The sequence below is a fragment of the Rhinolophus sinicus genome, chromosome 8, assembly GCF_057876585.1.
Source record: "Rhinolophus sinicus isolate RSI-liver-muscle chromosome 8, RSI-T2T, whole genome shotgun sequence".
Classification (NCBI taxonomy): Eukaryota; Metazoa; Chordata; class Mammalia; order Chiroptera; family Rhinolophidae; genus Rhinolophus; species Rhinolophus sinicus.
In genome coordinates, this window is record NC_142508.1 from 59056858 (window position 1) to 59067476 (window position 10619).

The 10619-nt window shown below is 35.2% G+C and overlaps 1 long non-coding RNA gene across 1 annotated transcript; it reads left to right on the forward strand.

The window, feature by feature from the left end:
• The first annotated feature begins 107 nt into the window (after window positions 1–107).
• LOC141567680 (uncharacterized) lies at window positions 108–9277 on the forward strand. Its single transcript, XR_012490504.2, has 4 exons — window positions 108–279; window positions 3673–3831; window positions 4777–4840; window positions 5784–9277. It is a non-coding gene; the product is annotated as an uncharacterized LOC141567680 (long non-coding RNA).
• The last annotated feature ends 1342 nt before the right edge of the window (window positions 9278–10619 follow it).

Here is a 10619-nt window from a genome sequence, read left to right on the forward strand (position 1 = left end):
ACAAGATGGAACCCACAGACATAAGCTGGAACCTATGAGGATGGAGTGGAACCTGTGTAAATAGACATTGTCCTCAACCTTGATGATGTGCATGTCTTACAGGAGAAGCTGGTGCCCTTCATTACAGAGCTATATAGGCATCTGACCCAAAAGTCAAAGAAACTGAAAGATGATCCAGTAGAAGGAGGAGCAATTACAGGTCTGGCTGTGGTCCCATGAATAACAGAAAACCTCCAATTGCCTCAAAGCACTGCTTTCATTGTTATCCTACAAATTTTGGTAAGTTGTGGTTTCATTTTCATTTAGTTCAAAATATTTTTGGATTTCTCTTGTGATTTCTTCTTTGGCCCATGTGTTGTTGAGCAGCATCTTTTTAAATCTCCAAGTATTTGGGGATTTTCCAGCTGTCTTTTGATTATTGATTTCTAGTTGAATTTCATCGTGGTCAGAGAGCACACATTGTATGCTTCTATCAAATTTGTTAAGGTGTGTTAGGGCCCATCATGTGTTCTATCTTGATGAATGTTCCCTATGAGCTTGAGAAGAATGTGTAATTGGCTGTTGTTGGATGAAATAGTCTATAAACTACATTGTATCCCTTTGATTGATGGTGTGTTGAGTTCAACTATGTTCATTTCTGATACAGGGGTGTTGAAGTCTCCACCTCTAATAGTAGATTATTTCTCCTTGCAGTTCTGTTTTTGTCTCATGTTGTTTGACGCTCTGTTGTAGCCACATACATTAAGGATTATTATGTCTTCTTGGAGAATTGACCCCTTTATCATGCAATGCCACTCTTCACCTCTGATAACTTGCCTTGCTTTGATGTCTGCTCTGATATTAATATAGCTACTCCTGATTTCTTTTGATTAGTATTATCATGATATAATATCTTTCTCCATCCATTTACTTTAAATGTATATGTAATCTAACTTATGTTTACAGTAAGTTTCTTATAAACAATACATAGTTGTGTCTTGTCTTTTGATACATTAATTAAAAGACAGAGATTGTCAAAATGTATTTAGACCATTGACATTTAAGTGATTATTCATATATTTGGATAACATCTACCATATTGTTTGGTTTCCATTCTTCTTCCTTTTATGGTTTCAACTGAGCGTTTTATATGAGTCCATTTTCTCAGCTATACCTTTTTTTTTTTTTTTTTTGGCAAATTAGTCCTAATTCTTTCCCCCTCCTTCATATTATTGCTGTCATTCATTTCATTTATATATAAGTATACATAAGCATATATATGTAAGCAGATATAATCAAATATATTGTTACTATCATTATTTTAAACAAATTATTATATTAGATCAATTTAGAATAAAATTAAAAATGTTTACTTTGCCTTCACTTTTTCCTTCTCCAGTGTTCTTCCTTTCTTTATGTAAAGCTGAGTTTCTGAAATATATACATATATCATTATATCTATGTCTATATCTCTCTATATAATTATTTGTCTGTAAATAACTTCTTTTAACATGTCTTACAAAGCAGGTCTAGTAGCAAAAGAAATATGCTCAATTTTTGCTTGTGTGAGAAAGTGTTTGTCTTTCATGTCTAAAGAATAATTTTACAGGGTACAGAATTCTAGGTTGATGATTTTTTTTCCTCAACGTTTTAAATATTTCACATCCCCTCCTCTTACATAGTTTGTGAAGAGAAGTTGGATATAAAATTCTTACCACTCATCCTCTCTAGATAAAGAAAAAAATCTTGATAAAAGCACCTTGTCTGACTTTCTGAAGTTTGGTTATAATAGGCTTTGGTGTAATATTTTTGTTTTTTACATTTTTGTTTTTAACATTTATTCTTCTTGGTGTTCCTTGTGTGTCCTCAATCTATGATTTGGTGTCTGACATTTATGGAAATTTTCAGGCATTGTTGGTTCAAATACTTCTTCTGTTCCTCTCTTTCTTATTCTGGTATTTACATTATATATATGTTACACCTTTTGTAGTTGATCCAGAGTTCTTGTCTATACTTTTTGTTTAGTCATTTTTCTCTTTGTTTTTCACTTTGGGAAGATTCTATTTAGATGTCCTCAAGTGCAGAGATTCCTTCCTCAGTTGTGTCCAGTCTGTTAATGATCTCATCAAAGACATTCTTCATTTCTGTTACAGTGTTATTGATTGATCTCTCACATTTCTTTGTGGTTCTTTCTTAGAAGTGGGCTTTCTCTACTTACATTGTCCATGTGTTCTTACGTGCTATCAATTAACACCCTTAGCACATTAATTATAGTTGTTTTGAATTACTAGTCTGATAATTCCAACATCTCTGACATGTCTGAGTCTGGTTCTGATGCTTGCTTTCTTTATTCTAATTGGGCTTTTTACCTTTTAGTATTCCTTGAAATTTTTTCTTGATAATCTAGACATGATATACTGGGTAAAAGGAACCCAGCACTGGTTTTAGTATAGAGGGTTTCTGCTCCGGTAGGCTGTGATTCTCTATATTCACTTGTCTGTGTCTCTAGTTTTGGTGTAGCATTTTGCCCTGTGACCTGACAGATCTAAGATGAGTTGTTGATTTTTTCGTTTGTTCATTTTTATCTTTTCACTTATTGTTAGGATGTAGTAATGACTTCCAGCTCCTTACATGTAGGACTGGAAATCGGAACTCTTTATTACAGGCATTAAAAAATAATTCAGAACCCGTAAGTACAGAGCCCATACTATAACTAACAGGAAAATACTTTTTTAAAATCTATGAGATTAAAAAGGAAAACAGAACAAATGTTTTTCCTATGAAATACCATTTTATATTAATTTTGGAGAGCAATTTAGTTCTATATTTTCTTCAACTGTCCTATCCAAGAAAAACCATAGGTTTTTTTCCTTCATAAACAATAGGTCCATTAAGATGTCCCATAAAGACAGAATTCTGTTAAGGTAAATATTGCTTTTGGTGTGAGGGAATAAATACAGGTAGCTTTTTAAAAAGCAAATGTTCCTTTCCACGCTGACGATAAATACGGACAAAAAATTCACAATGGCCCTAACCATAACTATACTAAAACAATAATGACTGAATCTGAGTTGTTGGGATAAATATTGAATTTTTTTATACCTACAAGAATACTTCTTGACTTATTAAACTTTTCGATTGAAAAATGATTGCATCTAGTGATTAAAATAGTGAAATTTAAATAATATTTAAAATTTAAATAATCTTTAAGGGTATGCAATGAGATATATGACCTCCATTTCTGTGAGAATATATTAGAATGCCTTTTTTTTCTCAGCCAGCCCTTGACGATAACAGAATATAAAGCACAATTCCCAAATTCATATTAATTTCATCAACGAGGGAACCACCAAGAATACAAGAGACCTCACTTAAAGAACAACTGAGAAACTAGAAGATTGTTTGGTTAGTCAAGAAAGAAATGTCTAAATATGTCTAAATAAGATTGCTAAATTATGTATAAGACTGGCTGTCTAAAGGCCAATAAATTAAATTATCAATATTTTCTGGTTAACCTCTAACTTTATTGAGCTCTAAACTACTTGCACATTTATCACTTGTGGATTGTTAGTCAAATATACTGTGACCACAAAGTTACACCTCCAAGAGTATCAGATGAGAGTCTCGCATAATTTTTTTCATAAAATGCTGTGACATATTATCAACAGCAATCATGATTTTGTCTCTTTCTAGGTGTAACTCCTTAGGTCACCTTGTTTTCTACACCAAGATGCCTTTTGGGTTCAGAGGGATGAAGTGATAACTCCCATCCACGGCCCATCCTCACTGGAGGCTTATTTACAATATACAACCCAGACACACCAGGCACAGCATACTAAAAGGATTTCTTAGGTAAGAAATCAGTATACAGCAGCCCCAGAAGACCCTCATTTATCTTCCAGCTAGTAAATTCCATCAGTATGCTTAAAGGAGGACAAAACTGCCTGAGTTGTCCCCAAGGAGAATGAAACAGAGTTGCAGACCCACAGTTAACCCTTTATTCCCAAGTATACTACAAATAGTGCTTCTACAAATTGTCTAGTATTTGCTTTTGGTGGTGGTAAATGATACATTTTTTAAAGGGGAAAAATCATAACTTTCATACAAATATAAAAAGAACACATGCCATAGATTTTAATTAACTTATTAATTAGCAAGACAGAAAACTGTCCCATTGGTTCAAAGGAGAATTCAAATAGTCCATCAGGAATGCTGAAATGAATTTACAAGTAAATGCTAAACTGGTCAACATTTACAGGACAATAAACAGTTGCATTCCACAAGATTGAAATCATTAGCATTTCTATGTAAAAATAACAATTTACAGTATTAAATGTTTCCTACCACCTACAGAGTTATAAAATAGTTCAGAAACAATGAATTGGAAAACCTAGAAGGGAATTGTAAAAGCTGGAAGGGTGAGCCAGACAGAAACCCAGTAATCTTTGGTGTGGGTATGTGTGCATTTCAGACTGTTTCACAATTTTCCTGACAGTGGACACTTTTATCCAGTATATACCTAGAAGTGTATTTGGTCCATCAGGAGTATTTATATGTCCAGGTTTAGTGGCTGTTGACAGATACTTGTTTTGCAAGTGATTGTGCCAATTTACATACTCATCAGCCATGTAGAATTCTTTATATGCTCTTGAAAATTTGGAAGTTCTGAACATCAATTCAGATCTGCAGAGGGTGAATCTTTAAAGTCTCCTTTGTAGTTCTCATACATCCTAAATTTTTAGAGCTATCACTTGTGGCATAATAAAGAATATGTCTGTTTTTTCTCTCTGGTTACAGGGCCAGTACTTCAAAACCTTTGGAACTTCTTGAGTAACAGGAGTGTCTTTATTATGCCAATGAGGTAAGTCAGGGAAGGGCCCTAGATAGCTTCAGGATGGAGGCTGATCCCCAGAGAGACCAACCATGGGATTAGAGAGTTGGAACTTTGGGCCAGCCTGACCTCTGGAAGAGGAGGGGGCCTGGAGATTGAGTTCAATCACATGTCCAGTGATTTAATAAGTCATGCCTACATAATAAAGCCCCAGTAAAAACTCTGGACATCAAACTCAGTGAAGCTTTCTGGTTTGTAAATATAGACCCACTTGCGACTGGTGTCTGAAGCTGGCATATGTGAAGTATGTCTAACTTACTTGTTGAACAAGTAAATGCATTGATTCTAATCGGAGTCTTACATCTAGCAATGAAGTCATTTTGGAAATAGAACTTCTGTGAGCATGGGCCAGTCATGGTGGAGTTTGCCATTTCTGTCCATTTGGACAAATTCTAGAAAGTCCTGGCTAAACAATGGGAACATTATTGTGTGTAGGAAGACTATATATCATCATAGGACATGACATTCTCTAGCGTGATAATTTTCAATTCAAAGCAAGACAAATTGACCATCCAACCTGGGGTCCAGACAGTGGGCACTGGCCCCTCTAATAGGAGTAAGAGGAGGAGACTGAGTGGGGCAGCCACTTGAAAGCTGACTTGTGTTTCATTTTCTCACACTGTGAGGAGGGTTCTCATCTCTAATTCACAAATGTTTAATTTTTGAGGCTTAAATTCAACAGAGAAGATATTTAAATATTCATTTCTAGGTAATTAAATTAGGCCAAGAGGAAAACAAAACCTAAAAACACTGATATTAGGCATTCACAAACAACACAATGTCTTTCAATATCAGAGTAACACTTTAGCTTTCATTTTCCAGAATTATGTAATTTGGGAGGAAAATTAAGATAAGACTATGTTGGACTCTGGATATCTGGCTAAGACATTTTGGTTTTCATCTTTGTTTGCAGTGGGGAGTTGAGAAGAAGAAAATGATGCCACATAGAAATGGACCTACACTGACCACGTGAATCAAGGAAGCTTTGCACAGAGAGAGACAGTTGACATTCACTGTGTACGGCTATCAGACTTCCTTTAGGTTTGTCATTTGACTGAAAACTTTGCCTTTTTAACTCCTAGGATTATATTTCTTATTTACTTCATCCATTCCGAGTGTGGTTTTAATTTTTTTCATTTTGTAAGAAACTTCGTGTGAAGGCAGGTATACAGTTTCTGAGTGACTAAACAAAAATCTGAACATATCATGGAAAACTTACTGTTTGAGAACGCTGGCCAATTATTAGTAACTTCAGTATCAAGTTTAGGAAAGCGGAACCTCTTCACGGCACCAAAGCAAAAACTGCACCAACGTTAGGCTAGTACAAGAGGGGAAAGAGACCAGAACCCAGTCTGAGCTTAACGTCACTGAAACAAAGCGCAGGGGAGTTGGTAAGTGCTGATGTGAGAGGGAGACCCCACACAGGTCCTCTGTGTTTCCTCACAGAATTTACCCTAAGGACAAGTAAACTCTCCCATATCTTTGTGACAGGAGGTAGTTTTACCACTAGAAGTAAAGTGCACATCAAAATTAGGCTCTCACCTTTTCACAGAAACTGGAGAGTGTAAAGATACTCTCTTCCTTGACGTTTACATTCAAAGAGATGGGATGTAAAAACAAAAAGGCTTTTTAAAAGATATCTCAAAGGGGCAGAAAAATGTACAGTGACAAGGTTTCTAACACAAGTGCTCTAGATGAGGGAGGTCAGGTGTCAGGAGTCAGGAAGAATCCTGGTCAAGGTTGTCAAGATGAGGGTAATATTAAGGCTATCTTAGTAAATATATTTAAGTTTCTTAAAAAAGGACTGAAGCAGTCATATCGAGGAGCAGTGTATTAGTCAGAGTTGTGAAGAAAACTAGAACCAGTGGGATGTGTGTTCCATTATTTATACATATATTTATACATACATACATATATATACACACATACAAATTGCGTGTGTCTATAAAGAGGAAGGGAGGGACTGATTTAAAGGAACTGACTAATGTGATTATGGAAGCTGGCAAGTCTGAGATTTGCACAGCAGGCTGGAGACACCAGGAAGAGATGATGTTGCAGCTTGAATCTGATGGCAGAACCCCCTCTTCCTCGGGGATCTCAGGCTCTATCGTAAGACCTTTAACTGACTGGATGAGGCCCACCGCATTAGGGAGTGGGTAAGGGAGGATAATCTATTTTCCTCCAATTCTACTGATGTAAATGTTATTGCATTCTAAAAAATACCTTCATAGTAACATCTAGACTGACGTTTAACCAAATATCTGTGTACCATGACCTAGCCAGGTTGACACACAAAATGAATCCTCACAGGCGTGGGCCCAAGATACAGGAAACCCTCTCAAGGGCCACATGAAATTCTGATGATGCCTATGGAAGAGTAAATGTCTCTGAGAAACGTTCCTATACCGCTTTTATTGAATAAATCAGTTACCTAATGGAGGAAAATTCAGATAACTAGACATACACTAGGTGCTTGTGAATTTTTATAGTTTCGGAGAAGCAGAAACAATCATAATTTTTCTTTTCTGGATAATGAAGCCGGCTTTGAAATATATGAATGCCAAAAAAGTGCCTCGAGGCAAAGAAGATGCTGCTTTTTAAGAAACAGATCCAATTTGAGAAGCAGGAACTGTGCTTTCCATGGCCATATAGGTAAGAAGACTCTGACCTTCTGATGATAAGAAGTGTATTATTTTTGTAACTGCAGGGGACCCGGCACACAATCTGAGAAGTAAAGAGATTTGCAATTTACATTTTCACTGTGATATGGCAAAAAGTGAGATGTGGAAATATAGCCTTGCTTAGAGTTAGTCTACACACCTACAACCCATGATAAGAATTAGATGTAGTTATCATTTCTAAGGCTAACTTTCAATATTGTGGAGTGCTCAGTACTTTGGGAGAGCAGGAGATAGGAGAATAAAATAGAAATATGCATTCAAGCACTAAATAGAGATGTTAAGAAAAGCTTGCAGCAGATGAAGTTATTATTCACCTGATGTGTTGCTATCTCTCAGATCATTGGATACACCTTAAAATGCAAATTGCTCCTTTCTAGATATTGGCAATTTTTCTCTATTCGGAGGACTGAAGATAATTTTGGCTCTCTACCCAGGGCCCTATTTTTCAACTTCCAAAGTTCTATATAAAGATAAAATCATTAAAATCTGTCCATGCAGATTCCGCCTTCTGTTGGTGTCTTTATTATCCCATACTGTTCAGCTCTAAGGAGGCTACAAATGAAAGACAACTTCTAAAACTAAGGAAATTAAACCAGTCTAAGACACAGATTTATAGAAACATATTTACTAGCCCTTTAACCACTTCTCAAAGATCAACAATCTGTATAACATTGAATTATTACTCTCATTTTCAGAGTCCATACCCTAAGTTCCTTTTTTCTACTCCACCTTCTTCCATTTTTCCTTTTTAAATTCTTGTTTAATACTGAAGAGTAGCAGAATATGCCCACTGAAAATATGTAATTTTGGCATAAGGATTATTTTGAGCTGAAGGCAACTGAGAACCCACTGCCTTCTATTTGCCTAAAACCAGGACAAAAAAACCCAGGAAATTTGTAAAGATGTCCCCTCTCCTTTCTCCACCAGGAAGGATGTAAATTAATCATCAGAGACAACCCTAAATTCTAGACCCCAATCAGCGCAGAGATAACACCAGAGGAACGTACGTAACAAATGTTATTAATCAGACCTTATCTTCCATTAGTTCCCCCAATAGAGTATTTACCTTCTCAGTTTGCTGCCCTAGAAACTCCATCCTTTTCCTTTGTCTTGTCACTTCTCTAGAAAGTTGTTATTCTGTTGTTAAGATCCTATATAAGCCCAAGTTCTAAGTACCCATTTGACTTATTTATCACTGATTTCTCCATGTGCATGAGAGATGCACATGTTAATAAACCTGTTTTTTTTTCTCTTGATCTCTCTTTTGCAGGGTCCCAGCCAGTGAATAGGAAGGGTAGAGGGAAAAGTGTCTTTTCCTCCTTGACAATACTAGAGCTTGCTTTCATTAACATCACATTCTTTTTTCTCCCCTCTACCCACTTAGCATGCTGAATATTTAGTTCTTTGAGTTCATAAAAATGCCTAGTTTACCATATTTCCTAGATTCTAAAACCTTATCAATAGTATTGTACTTTATAAATTTAATAACATTTCAGGAAAAAAAATAAGCTAAAAATAGATTGTAGGATCAAACCTGATTTTAGGGTTTTAAAACTCAAAGTAATATCATTTTTATGTCTATACACATATGAAGTAAAGCAAGTTAATGACAAAAAGGGGAGTCAATGAAGAAAGTAGACTTCAAAGGTATATATGATTTCTTGAACTGATTAGGAGGTACTTATGCTTTGTTTTTTTAATTATTGCTCTTTTATATTTTACAAATATGTTCACGATTTATATATCCATGATATATTTTTCATAAATGTATACACATTTATGAAATGTATACACATTTATGAAATATATATCATGGATATATACCCATAATATATATTATATATATATTCACATATCTATGTATATATATTTGTTTTGTTTTGTTTTTGTAAAGACGTCAGTTTGTAATGGCTGATTTCTAATTTAGATGACCATGGGCTGTGACTCTCCCTTCAGATTACTTTCTTTAGTCATTGTTTATGTAACTCATGGATTGAATTACTTTTGAAATAGACTTCCCCAATTTAATTTAGTTGGGAATAAACACTTGAAAATATTATATACTACTACTTCTACAAAATCAATCTACTTAGAAACCTTTCTCTAAATTATAATTGTGTAAAAGGAAAAAAACTTCCCTGACAGTAGTACGTGCCTAGGAGATATGAAAATCAAAACTGTTTCACTAAAATTATTCTCACTAAACTTTGAGTGACTCCACATATGCTGCCTAAACTGGCATTGGACCTGACTAAACACTCTTTCCTGACCAAGGAGCAATCTGAGTTTTTTAACGAACAATGAACAGACCAGTGGGTGCATCCGATTATCCAGAGCAATAGCCTACAATCCTTAATCAGAATGCCCACCCTAAAATCCCCTTCCTAACCTTTAAAACCCATGACTTACCCTTCATCTAACTACTCAGTGAAATTCTCCACTGGTATATTCTTGAAGCTGACAAATAAATAACACCAGCTTTAAAAATTGTCTTGTACTGGCTCCAATTGATTTTGTAATCCTTTTGAAACCTATATTCAGGATATTGATTTAATTTACGATTTATTTAGATCTGAAAATATACTTGTGAGAACAAATGTGGAAGTTGTCTTTAATAAATATGTTACCCAATATTAAGTCTTCTGATTACAAAATTGTTATCAATGTGTGTTTTTCATAATTTCTTAGCACCATCGTTCCATTTCTGCTATTTTTATGTCAATACAAATTCAGAGACTGAATTTTTTTCCTCTCTTTTTTCTCCTTTTATTTTTTGTGCTTATGACTATAACACCAGTGGTTTGCAGATACGGTTTGTTTTGTTTACTCTTGTAGTTTGAGCTTTTTAAAAAATTCCTTGCCAAAACCTTTGTTTCATCCTCTGCCGCTTAGAGTACAAATCATGAATGTTTCCAACTGAGCTCAATTATATCAAACAAAGCAAGGAGAACTTGGGAAGTGCTTTTCCACCTACCCGCCTCCCCAAGAAAGGAAATAAATTGGAGTAGTCTTTTCATGGACTTACTGTGGGCTCTGTGGGAGGGTGTGGTAAGGCAAGAATTTAAGTT